Source organism: Phalacrocorax aristotelis, chromosome 19 (assembly GCF_949628215.1).
Source record: "Phalacrocorax aristotelis chromosome 19, bGulAri2.1, whole genome shotgun sequence".
Lineage (NCBI taxonomy): Eukaryota > Metazoa > Chordata > Aves > Suliformes > Phalacrocoracidae > Phalacrocorax > Phalacrocorax aristotelis.
Window position 1 is genome coordinate 7,467,624 of NC_134294.1, and position 13,821 is coordinate 7,481,444.

Here is a 13,821-nt window from a genome sequence, read left to right on the forward strand (position 1 = left end):
GGGTTCTGAACAGGTAGTTGGAGTTTGTTTAAATCATCTATGTGTGTTTGCATGTCTTAATGTAAATGGAAGCTGGTCTTCGAAACCCACCGCACTACCGCTGACTTTAGCAGGAAGTATGTGATTTCGGGTCTTAGGGGCTTCAGTTAGGGGTCAAGACAAGGAAGAAGCCAGAAAAGAGTAAGTTACTGATGGCTCTAGACGCAAATACATTCAATTTTCTGCTCAGCTGCATGCCGCCGGGGATGGAGGTGGGGGCTAAATTGTCTAAAGGCCTGTATTGGAATAAAACGTGGCTGCTAAGAAAAATCCTGACGGTGCTGCAGGTTACTGGCGTTCGGATTAAGTGCGCAGAACGTGAATGGAGAAGTCCCTGCTTTTCGAGTATCCCTGTGGAGTCTGAATCTCCCCACCAGACAGGCTTTTGTATATTGGATTATGTATACATTCAGTAAATGAATCTGTCTAGGGCCAGCTGCAGCAGCTCCTTAAGGTACGCCTTGCCGTGCTGAGCCAGACAGCTAAAGCACTTTTTTTTTTTTTTTTTTTTAGGTGTCTTTTGTTTTTCTTTCAGTCTGAGCTGTCTTAAGATCCCAGAATGCCTGGTGTGTGGGCGAGAGGCTGCCTTGGCATCTGGCACCCGTCCTGGTCAACGGGCAGCAGTGCCACAAGGCCTTGAGCGCTTGCGTGGGGACACCGGGGTGTCTGGCTGGCTGGCGATGGTGCAGCTGGCTGTGGGATGAGCAATTCGTTTCCCGCTCCCTCTCCCCAGTACAAGGTTAAAGCAAACTCTTGCCTACTGCAGGTTTGTTGGTTGGATTCTGCCTCATCTGTCAGAGATTTCCCAACTTTTCTTTGGTTTTATGAGCCTGGAGTGGAAGGGCAATAATACAACCCTCTAAGAGAGAAGAAACATTTAAAGCCCGCTGAGAATGTTCAGTAAAATTCTTAATTAACTTCCCAAATACCTGTTTAAAGGGCAGATGTGCACTCAGACTTAAAGAGAACTTTTATTTATTAAAAAATGCAACAAAAATACCCAAACCTCAGGGTTTTAAACATACCCTGTGCAAACAATGCAGTAATTCCTACAGCTAGCCCGAGAGGCCTAGTTAACCCATTTGATCAGCCTCCGCATTTTTTGATTCAGGAGTAGTCTCACTCGTTCCAGTTTCTCTCCTGGCCTTGTGCTTAGCCCCCGTTTCAATCCTTGTCCTCGCCCCTCCTTTTCCTCCCGCTTGGGTGTCAGAACCGCTGTGACAAAGCTCGGCTGTAATGAGCCACATTATCTCCGTGGTTGGAGGTGGATGTGTTTTTAATGGCTTGTCTATTCTCCGTCAGTCATGTGCAAAGATGGAATGGTGGGATAGATGTATATGAATGTCTGTGAGAGGAGAATAGGGCTCTGAAAGTGGAGGAGTTTTTCGCGTTGGGAGATGAATTTTCTAGGGCATGCTTCGTTCAGGAGGTAAAATTAAGAAATCTCCACGTTCTTGCTCCAGAAAGGTACTGTGTTCCTAGCTTGATCATTTCCAGAGTTTAATTAAAATGAATGTTAGTAGAGGTGTGCTTTCCTTTTCTCACAAGGGTTTTATGGCATCCTGTTCAATTGTATGATTTATCCAACACCCCAGGTGAGGTTGCAGGTGGAGAACAAGAAAAAACCACCAAATCCCAGCTTTGCCTGACTTTTTTGGTGACCCTTTAATAGGTGCCAGTTCAGAACATGGCATGTGCTCTTCCCCACCCTCCAAAATCTGCATGCAGCGCAGCACTTCTTGAGGAGTGAATTCAAGATACCTAATAGTGGATGCCAAAAATTATGTAAGGAAATTGTGGCCATCTATTTCTCAGAAAAATTTGCCAAAATTCCATCATCATAAAATGTTAAGTCTCCTGCATAGATTCATCTGGGGAGGTGGCAAGGAGTTTGATGAGGAAGAACAGAGTGGTGTGTGCTCAGGCTGTGGGGCAGAGGAAAAAAAGGAACCCTTTATCATACATCCTGTGCAGAACTGGACTTAAGTTTCATGGCTTTTGAGCTGTCTTCGGGGCTCTCATTAATGTGGTGCAGTCTTGAGGAGACCCTGACAGCACTGGCGGAGTTTTGTATGCTTATCCTTCCTTTTTCTGAAGTCTTTTTCCATTGAGCTTAGCCAACGGATATCGTATGCTAAGGTCATTTGTGTTGTGGCAGTGTGCGCAGATAATTACGGAGAGATTTAATCAGGCTCTAAGATTGGTAGACTGTGGCCAGGGGCAAGTAACGTTGGTGTAAAGTTTGGGTGCCTGGTAAGGAAATGAAGGGATGGTCCCATGTCTGTGCCTGTGTGTTTGTTAATTACTGGCAGCCTGTGTGGGTTTTGTGTGTCTGTTGGGCTCTGTGTCTGTCTGTCTCTGGGGATGAAAGGGTGAAGCATATGTGTCTTTGTGGTGGTCTTCCTTTTTGATGTAGATCTCTGCGTTGCTTTGTTCTATTTCATACAGAGGTATTTGTGTGTTGTGTGCTGTAGTCTGCTGTGTCAGATATTTGGTCTTGTACTTTGAAGAGTGGGCTTTTTATCAGTTTCCCAATTTATTTATTTACATATGTGAGTGTACACATTGCTTTGTGTGTTGTGTTTTCCCTGGGACTCTGTTAGTATGTTGGTAGCGTGGGATACACACGAGCCATTTTTATGGCTGTTTAAGGAGTGAGTTTTTTGACCTTTTTGTGTGTCTTCGTGAGGTTTATGTGATGAGGTATGTAGATTTCTGCCAGCACAGCTCTGCCTTTTAAGGGTCTGACTTAAATGGAGAAGCTGGGTTGGCACAAGCCTCTGTTGCAGATTCAGCATACTGGCAAAACTGCCTTTTTTCCTGTCTCTTCCCACCCCCTTTCCCTTTTTTTCCTTCACGTGGTTTTAAAGCATTGCTACAAGGCATAGCTTTACCTAGGTACTTCGTTCCCAACATATATTTTTATATGCATCAAGTATCCATTGTGCATATCTAGCTATATAGAGAGATGGATGCGTACATGCAGATATATTGTCTCCCAGTCAGGCTGGTTGTTGAACAAGATGTGTGTTGCCTGGTCTTGCCACTTGCAGAAGCTTTCAGCCAGGTCTGTATGAAGTCAGCAAAGGGGCCTAATCCAAAACTGGAGGGAGCTGTGGCAGCTGGAGCCCCCACTAGAGCAGGAGCCACAGAGGCGCAGGCGCTATCCTTACCCTCGTCCAAAATTTTGATTTTTATATCGTCCCTGTTCATCCTTGGATGAGTGGTTGACCTCCCATAAGCTTCGTCACCTTTCTGCCACTTCCCAAAGCTCTATCTTTCCTTAAGCCATGTGATAACTTCTCCACTTTACTTTATTTGTATTCTTCACTGGGTTTTCCACCATCTGACATGCTCATGCAGGTTTCTTTTTTTCTGCTTTGTTTTCTCTCTGGTCGTTCAGAGTTACCGTGCACCAACAAGGCTTTTACTTGAGTGGGTGTCCTGTTACCCTGCCTGTCTCTGACTTCATCCACCATTACTGGCATGGACCACAACCATTACATTCTGGGGTATTTCACGAAATTTAAAATGTGTATAACCTGACTGCGTTGCAAAACAGGGTCCTAGAAATCCATTGTCGGTGCCAGTGCCTTTTTCTTGGGCTCAGCAGCTGGTGCATGTTGAGTGTTCACCGGCCTTGGTGTATGTCTCACACTCTTTCCACTTCTGTGTGACAGACTGCTCTCTGCTTTCCTAACATCAGTATGCCTCCACTGTGATTGAATTAGTTCAAAAAGCAGGCCTGAAGGCTCCCGTGGTTGCTGTTTCCAGTAAAGGAGGGTGGGTTTGATTCTCTCTTTTGAACCCTTTTTTACTTTTTTAGATACTGAACCGAGTAACGTTTGACAGTGCTTTCATTCTTCCTACCTGTGCGCCAGACATCTGTACTTAGAGCAAAACTGTATGTAATCGGACACTAAGAGAATGAGAGCTTTCCTTGCACACGTGTGAACACACCCACACACACTAGCACTGCAGTGTTCCCACGGTTCAAGTCCCAGCAGCACTTCTATGAAGTAGCTGGAAGCTAGAAGCAGCATTCTGGGTACTGACACACAAATGAGCACATAAGGCCTCCCACTTTATTTCACAATGCCTACAAACCCAGTGCTGCCACAACATGCAGCTTTCTCAGCTGGAGTAAGGTTTAACCAGGTCAAGTGTGCAGCCAAATCAAAGAACAAAAATTGCTGAAAGTGAAATAGTGCAGTACTGACTGAGTTGTAGGATAGCTGTGGGCTTTTAGGTGCAGTGCTGTGCTTTATGGCCACCTGAAATGCTGCGGCAGTAGAGCTAGAATGTGTGTCTTTCTGTACCTCGAAGTCTTGCCTCCTGACAGTACTAATCTTCTTTATTCGTTAATAGTGTATATCCAGTGGTGAGTACAGCAGAGAGATTCTGGGTTTATTCACAGGCAGTGGTGTTCAGACCGCTGGATGGATTTATTCTTTTTGGTACAGACTCGATAAATAGGCTTGGAAAATTTTGCCTAATGGCTGAGGGTTCGATTGTTTTTCCATGGAGCAGTGAAGTAATTTGTTCTCTTACCTGATGTTCAAGAACGATATTAGACATTCTCCAGTAAAAATTCTGAAGCTCCTAAAATTGAAATGTCGAAGTCTTGAGGCAGTAGTTTAGTTCAGAATCCTTTTACAGCTTAAAAGTTGAACCTCAAAAATGATACCATGCTTAAAACAAAATCCTGTGTACCTGAGGAGATGTCAGTTTTTGAGCAGACATCAGCATTTTTTTCTCAAGCGTGCAAACAGTTTTACAGATGTTGTAGATTGAGAACAAAGAAGCAGGTACGTGCATGTGTGTTAGATCATTATTTGCAGCATATTCTTTGTCTAATGATGTTGAGTCAATTATGGCGCTCTGTTGCCCCAGAATAACTCCTAAGTTCCTGAATTCAGGCCTCTTGCATTAGGGAGGGAATTATATGCAATCTCTTCTTTTGAAAATCACTGCCTAAAATATTTAAACATCTGCCTCTCCCTTCATTGTCTGGGCTGTCTCACTTGCCTCTCCATTTCTGTGGTTTCAGGCTTGGGCGTATGTTCTGCCCAAACAGTAGCACACTTTGAAGATGCACGTAAACACAGTCTATTTTTTGGATGCGTGAGGAGCCTGACACCTGGTCCCTGTGCCAGGATATGGCCATGGTTATCACCAGCTTGAGCTGACCGACCAATGAGGGTGTGTTTTCACTTGCTGAGAGGCGCGTTTAGAGCAGTTGTAAAAGCATCTGGAGGTGTCTGTATGAGGCTGCTCAGAGCATGTCTAGACAACGCAGCGGTTAAAATTCTGGCAGCTGCTTGTATCTTATCTACACCTTCCTTGATTCTTAATGCTGCTAGAACGGGGAACTTTGGGGCTACATCTAGGTGGTTGAGCCCCAAGCAAGATTTGGGTGTCTAGAGATGCACTGTCCATTCTTATTGAAAACTCATGTTATTTTCATCTATTAGCAAAGTTATTTTGCCAAAGTTAAGGGGTTCAAATGATATTGACTACAGTAAGGAGTGGGCTGGCTCCTTATTACTGGTGATAACTGATGATCGGAACTCACATTGCTGGCTTAGCTGGCCAGACTGCTTTGCCATCGCACAAAGAATTGCGTCTCAATATGCGCAGTACTTAGACCCAGAAAGTTTTGTAATTCTCACAGGGTTTTTTTTTGCTTTTTAAAAAAAGCAGACTTTGAACTTGACATTGTAACTGTTATTTAGAGGGAACTGTTATGGAACAGTTACGCTAAATCCAACAGGGGGTTCTTGGAAAGAAATTAGATCTTAGACAAAAGAAGTTTAGACTGAATTGTAGAGAATCTATCGATATAATACTGTCAATTACTAAGCTAATCTATTTTAGCTGAGTGGCCATAGAGGACTTAATTCAAATTGATCTTCACATACAGGAAGCATTACTTTAAAATGTAGTAACATAGCATGTTTTCTTTTTAAATTTGTCAATTATAGTATGTGTGTTAACGATATATTTTACGATATAATACCTACTGGGTTTGCATCTGTTTTCTGAATCTGGGTAATATACATTAATAAATCTGCACCACTTTTTTTAATGGTATTCCACACTCTGTCTCTAAAACGGTCAGTATGTGTTCTTGGAAAACAGTTACAGAGAAGCAGGTTTGCTCTGACAAGATGTGCTCTGGTCCCTTCCCTTCCTCCTTTACACCTGCTGTAGTCTTGTATGTCTCTTACATTTCATTGTCAGTGTAGAGATTCAGACTCAGATGATTACTAAAATCACCTGTCCTTGTATCTTCTGGAACATACGAGGTTAATTTGAAGGTTTGGGGCTTTGGGGCTAGTTCTGCAGTTCTCACTCAAGCAATCAGCCGGCATAGTAATTGGAACCAGTTCACCCACAAACCACAGAAGACTTGCATATGCATCAGACTTCTTCCTGTGTGTTGACTGGCACAACTTGCAGTCATAGAATAGAGGGCAAGATTCCGAATAGACAGATTTGGAGACAAAGCAGCTTCGCTTAGTTAGTGGCCTTACCTGGCATTCACAGGACTGTACTAAAGCAGAGAGCAGAACCTCTAGTTCTGCTGCTGCAGTATTTACATTTTTCCCACTAAGGAAGTTTTGGTTTCATAGATGTTTGGTGGTGCTCTGATCCTGATGGATCTTACTGAATGGGGCAGTAGTTTCTGCAACTGGGAGCCAGCTTCAGACTGAAAGGATTTTGTCTGCTGGTCGCTACATCCAAGATTGGGTTTTAAGGTTGCAGTAGATATCTAACAGGGTGAGATTTCTTGCTCCTGTATCCAGTATTTGTCAATTTTTAAAAAATTTTATTTTTTGCTCATGAAGAAATATGTCTAAAGTTGGGATAAGGGCCAGCCTTTTTTTCAGGTGCAAATTCAAGGACCATAAACTTGGCCTCAGAATTGTGTCAGGTGCAGTTTGAGCTGCAATGCTTTTGCTGGCATTGGGCAAGCCTGCTGACTGATAGAGGTTGGCCCTTTTGCACTGAGCTAATTATTTTGCTTTGACTTTTGGTTGGACAAGGTAATGAAAACACTGATACAAATTCAAGCTCTGATCCTGTCACTGTGTCATGGAGAGAGCTCTTCTGGAAGCCACTGCGAATTCCTGTGTGTGGAGCTCTTATCATTGGCTCCATTATTGGTTTGGTTGCTATCGCATAAAATTTGGCTTCTCCAAGCAGTGGATACGTATTAAAACAACCCTGTAAGCTGTGTTAGTTGTATGTTTTGTTAAATGATATGTGTCCTGCCACCCTTACTCATGTTAAATAGTCTTTACTTGGTTTAACAGTCTTTTTTAAAAAAGACTTTTTAAAAAGTCAAGGATAATGTACATGAGAGTAGAGATTCTGTGTGTATGTAAAAATTGCAGCATTATTCTGTTTACTGGAGATGAACGGCAAAGGAGCTAATCAATAACTTGGTTTCTGGCTTTGTTGTTTATTGATTTAGGTACAGTTACCTTTGCACATGCTTTGTAGAAAATGACTTATGTTTGGTTTTCTGTTGTGTGGGTTTGGTTTTCTTGTTGTTTTGGTTTTGGGTTGGTTTTTGTTGTTTTTGTTTTGTTTTAATTGAAGCTGTTTCTGTTCTGGTATGAGAATCAGTTGCACAGAAGTGCAAGAACTCCTTAGGCTTTAAGGATTAAAAGACAGCAGCAACATTAACAAAGTAAGTACAGCCTAGTGCTTGTCGTCTTCTACGGAAGATGTTGGTGTTATATTCAGAAGACATGCACCCCTGTGCTTTGTTCTTCATCCCCTGTTCAGTCAATGGTATCATTTTATAGAATAAGGTCATTGACTTGGATTGCTTCTTGGTTTCTCAACCCTTTTCACCAGCCAGTTTGTGTAATGTCTGTCTGAAACATTGAGTAAGGGCATTGAAATAGCAGACAGGATATCAAGTGTTAGGAAGTCTGGGTTAAGTATAACAGACAGTTCTGGCTGGTGAAAGGGGAGCAGCCCCTTGAGCTTGGTTACAGATCAGTCTCTGTGGAAACGGCAGGCTCTGGTCTTTGCATCCCTGTTACAGCTTTTCCCCTCTGTTCCCTCACATCCGTATAATTAATTGTGTGTGGGTGCGCCTCTTTTCTAGAGATGTCTTCCTTGTTTCTTAGTGGCACAGAATTGTATGTAATAATGTCTCTTTCTAAGGATTACGTAAGTTGAAGATGGTTTCTCCACTGGGAGAATTATGCAAGTTTAAACTGAAATGTATTTAGAAGGCTTTTATGTATGTGTTTTCTGACTTGCAATGCAGAGGGTGATTTATTTGCATCCTTAATTGGACAACATCTGTTAGAGTTGTCCCTGGAAGAAAAACCATTTTGCGTTTCTTCACTGTCATATCCTGCATTTTTATGAAGTCCCCTACCCCCTCTACTTCCTACGTTACCTGTTACGGGCTCTGATTCTTCATGCCCGAGTAGAATCAGCCAGGCACTCGAGTTGGACTCTTCTGCAGAACCCTCCGCAGAAGAATTTTAATGCATATCTGCATTAGTGTTATGTGCCAGTGGTATTCTTAAGGTCAGTAATAATACCACCTGTTTCCTTTCAGTCTTTAGATTTTTCTCCTCTGAGAAGAAGTTGCCTTTATTACCATTAAACACAAGATAATAACAGTGAGGCTTCCCAGTACTGGCAGTGAAGAAAGAGAGTCTAAAGTATTTCTGTAATGCTGCTCTTAGTAATCTTTGACCATTTCGTAAAAACTTTCCCGCTGATTTTCAGCAAAATGAAGCTGGTTTGTGTCGCTTAACCCAGGAGAAGAGAGTTACCGCAGTCAGGTGTGTTTGTTGAACTTGAAGAGGCCAAAGTCTTGCTTAAATGTGAACTGCATGAGCCTATTTGTGTGTGTCCTGCAGTCCAAAATCTGGCAGCTGACCTGTGCACACAGCCCTTACCAGTTGCAGTGGGGGAGCTGCACAGAGCTAAAGAGCTGTCTGTGCACCTCGGAGGAGAGAAATGGGATCATGATAGTAATTTTTTTTCCATTATTATGTAATACTGGAGTGCTGTGTATCTTGGACTGCATACATCCTGCTCGTAGGTGCTCTTTTCAGGATCTAGCTAACAAAAATAATTCTGCTGAGAAGTAAAAAATACAGGTTGTGCTGAGATCTTGCTACTGAAACAGAGAACGTAGTAGGACCAAGTGGAAGCAGTGAATTACTTCTAAATAATTTAAAAACCCTCTTCTAAGTATTAAACTTCTCTAGGTCCTATATTTTTTACAAGTATCTTTAAAAAACAAAATCTTCCAGATTGTTCAGGTTTACGTACTTGCAGTAAAATAAGTTTCTATAGCTTTTATACGGAGTAATAGGCCAGAAAGGGAGAAAATAGGCAACATTAAGGCTAAAATGTCGTCTGATTTCAGTAACCTTCACTGATGTAATGGATTTCAGATTTACACTTTTGTTGTTAAGAATTTCTCATGAAATTGTTAAGCATGCTTTTCTAAAGTACCATCATTCCGCAGTTGAAAAACTTACCTGAGTTGAAAGATAATGGAGTGTCATTCAAGGAGGGGGGAAAAAAAATAATTTGCCATTCTTAACTCCCCACTAGAAGTTTCAGTTTGTTCAGTGGGTGTGAATTATCTCACCCATGCTGGTAGATTTAGAAATATTTATTCGAAATAAATGTATTGAGTGGTGTAGAGCTGCTGCGAGAAGTAGATCAGATTCAAGAGAGTACAGACTGCAGCATTAGGCCCATTATTGATACCTCTTTGTTCCCATTCATTCACTACTAAGAAACGTGCCATACAATGAGTCCTTGCACTAATATATCCACAGATTTAGTTTTCTTTGGCTTTTTGCCTTTTTCTTTTTTTGCCACAACTGCGTAGGATTTTTGCAAAACCAGTGAAGCCAAATAATCTTTGGACCATATTCAGCAGGAGATAGTGATACAGAGTGGTGAAGTGGTGTAAAGTGCTCTAGTACGTTGCTCAGTGGATATGCAGAACTACTGCTCAAAGGCCTTGGCCCTCACAGCATAGCAAACTAGGAGTTCATTGCCTAAAAACTTAATTTCTAGAAACATATTTATGTGCAAATCTTTTCCATAATGGATTTATTGATCCATCTTTAGCCCTGTTGATTGTAGAGCAATGATTGCATGTGTAGTAGTATCAAATTCTGAAGGAAAAAGAATTATATTTTTATTGATGTATAATTTTGTATTTTAAATTACGTAATAATTTTATTATATAAAATTGTGTGAATACGAAGCAAAGAAACAATAGTGATTTGGAGGGGAAAAGGAGTAGAGGGAGTTGGCAGTGCTTTAACTACTATTTGCTTGTATTTACCATATGATTTCTATCATTATTTATAGCCTTGTTTAACTTACCCATGTGTATTTTAAGTAAATATGGTCTTTTTGCAGTTTTTTTAACAATTAACCTAGCTGTGATGAGGCTTGAATGAATATCATCTGCACACCTGTTTAATATTAAAGATCAGGCATTCAGTGCTTTGTGGCTTTAGCTTGAAATTCAAGTTGCTTTGAGTCATCCCTTTCGTCTTTTGTTTGGGTGGAAAAAAGGAGTGGCAGTAAACGGCCTGCAGCTAAGAAATGAAAGAGTTGAATTAGGTTTTAGAAATGTTAGTCTTGGCATTTGGGACATTTGCATTTGTACAGATCGTCACACTTTGCTTTATTTTGAATTAAGCAATTCAGTGCTGAGGATGAAAAATGTTACATATCTTTCTCCCAGTGACGTGACACATGCATTCTACACTGGAAGGGTAGGAAGGAGCTGGAGTATGAGCTGTGGTTTCAGTTTGACCAGATTGCTAGTAATAGTGGCCTATGGATCGTTGCCCCACCTGTAGTTTCTGTGCTGTGGTGCACAACTGACTCGGGTTTTTTTTTCTGACAGCAGCTTTTAATTCCATGAGCTGGGGGACAGTCCATTCGTTAAAAACCAGAACGAGTCAATGAGACAGCAACTGCTAAGAAAGGATTGCAGTGTTCCCTTTGTTTCACATGGTTTTGGTTTAGTTTGTAAAGCTTCATCAGTTCAGGTGTGGCTACAGAAGCTATACTAACACGGAGAGGGGACAGCATGTGGGGCAGTGAACAGCAGGAGTGTCTTCCCCTGGTATCATCGCTGAGTGTTGTGTAAACAGCCATAGTGTGTGTTACCTCACTGAATTGCTTTAGTGTGTGGAGTTATATTTATGTATTTGTAGATGCATGGACAAGGTTTAACTTTTACCATTATAGAAAAGAGAGAACACTTTAAATGACTCTGGTCTAGACCTTGAGAGTCTTTAATCAGTTTATTTTGCCTGGTACGCAGTAAGAATAACCCACTTGACATCAGTGTAGCGGTGCTGTCATGCAGACCATACCAGCGATGGATCCAGGTTAATGGGAGAAATAGGAGCTTCTTTGAAAAAGACCCTGAAGTATAGACGTAATTGGAGCTAATGCCTTGCTTTAATTCAGGGAAGGTCATTGAGGCAACATTTTGCTCTGTGGTTTGACTCCAGTGCAGTCAATAGACTTGGTCCAAATTTATCAAAATGTACCTTGGAGTGGATATCACTCATCATAGATTCTGAACATAGCCACTTTTCCTCACTGGTTATAGTTTGAGGGTCAAATTCTGCCGAGATTTTTACAAGTGAGAATTTGAGTAATTCAGTGGAGGTTATCTTCTCAGAAGTCTATTTCTACATTTAAATTCTACTCTTATAAATTTACATGCAACTTGATAAATTTTTAGAAACCTAAATTATAAAGTTTATCTTTGATTAATTAGACCTGCCTGCCTTTTGAACTTTACTCCCTCAGTCAAAATGAGTCCTGTGACATGAGAATTAATTGCCATAGACAGTTTGGATGTCACAAAGTGAGCATTAGGTCTCAGGGAGGAGAAAGATGGAGACACGTGGATCCTGTTTCAAACAAATTTCTTGACTTAGAAAAGGTTGCCTGATCTTTGTTTTAAATTTTAAAATAGAAACAAATTTTGCTTTAGATTCTAATTGCAAAGTAACAGCTGAGTTCCCCAAATTCACCCCACTAAATCTACCTCAGTAATCATGTAAAAGTTTCTCCAAACTGGCTTTCTGTAATTTCTGTTTTGGCAGGGGAGAACTGCCGTTCTATGGTTATATTACTTGTCGGGCCAAAACTGAATTGCTACCCTGGAAAAACTTTTTAAATGGCTGGCATGGCAGATCCATGTCCTGAAGTAGTAGTTTGCAGAAGTAAGTTCATAATTGCCAGCTCAGTTGCTCCTCTTCCTGCTCTTTTGGACACACTTGTAGCACTTTCTGCTGTGTTTTTTCTTTTGTTTGGGGGTGTGGGTGTTTTTGTTTGTTGGTTTGTTTTTGGTTTTTTTTTTCCAAGCTCTTGTAGGCTTCTTGCCCGAGTGCATCTTGGGATTTCCCTTTTGCTGAATGAGCTGCTTGTCTGAGAGGGAGGAAGTAAGGTCCCCTCTGGATTAGGAGGGAATGGGGGTGGAGGGTGGGGAAATGTCCTGTTTCATATGCAAAGCACACTGAAGGGGGGGGGGAACCACATGAAATCCTTTTTACAAAACCATCCGTGTCACAGACTGGCAGAGCAGCTGCCGGCTTTGTTAGGGAGAATATTAATGTTTCGAAGACTTAGAGAACCTTTTAAAAATGAGATAGAGGATGGGTTGGATTTTTTTAAGGTATAGGCTGAGGTAAAAACTCCTCCTTATCAATATCCGTGAATGGAATGTGCCATCAACTGATGTGATATCAACTTCCACAATAGTCATGAGCTTGGTGAGATAACGTTGTTATGATCTTCTCTCTTTCTGAGATTTGAATGTAAAAATGGCCCTGATTCTTCAGTTGCTCACATCAGCATTAGCTGCGTGTAATTTGGTTGCAGTTAAGTTTCTCCTGCTTGGCCTAATAAGTGATCTAGCAAAAGAAAAAAGTGGCTTCTCCCATCTTAACATAATATTCCTTCAGCTGGGAGCAATAAAAACCGTGCAACAAATGATGAGTCCAGTGTTGAAATTCTTGGGGTTTTTGCATCATTGATTGCTCATCAAGAATCAAATGCGAAAGTTTCCGTAGCACTCAAAGTATGGAGGGCGACTATACTCACTTATCTGCAGTCTTCACTCCCCTTCCCGGTCAGGTCAGCAGGGGATGAATTAAAAAAAAAAGTTTAAGGTAAAAAACCAAATAAACCCTTGCTTGTATTTGTCTTAAAGACATAATCATAATGATTAGTGTTAAATCCCATTTAATATATAATGCAGACGTAAGCTCCCCCAGCTCTTACCATTTTATTACTTGGTCAAAGCAAATACTAATGCAGAGCATTATCCTGGCTTACGGCCGCAGTGTCCCTGTTGTAGCTGATAGTGGTCTGGAATTGGTATCGGCATCATCTGTTTTCTTGGCACGAACAATATGACGGTGACCCTGTGGTCATTCCTGTCGCTGTTTTAAGATTGTATGTATTACAAGATGTGAATGTTTCCATTTCTGGAATAAATGGGGTCTGCTATTAGATTAAAAAGTTTGTTCTTGAGTTATTAGTATAAGAAGCTTCACTTGAAAAAGCAGGCTATTAAAAGGAGCAACTCATAGAACTGGCCTTTTTTTCCAGGACATTTTACAAGTAGTAAATTTGATGGTGACCTCACATAATGCTGTTCCTAGTAGTGGTGCAGCTCTGGGCATCAGAAGTGTTCTGACGATTTTATCGGTGGCTGTATATAAAATCCTTTTGCCTCGA

The 13,821-nt window shown here is 41.3% G+C and overlaps 1 protein-coding gene across 2 annotated transcripts in view; it reads left to right on the forward strand.

Moving 5' to 3' along the window:
* The window catches only part of SKI (SKI proto-oncogene), a 137,949-nt gene that overhangs the window by 22,903 nt on the left and 101,225 nt on the right, over window positions 1–13,821 (forward strand). The gene's annotated exons all lie outside the window — the stretch shown is intronic.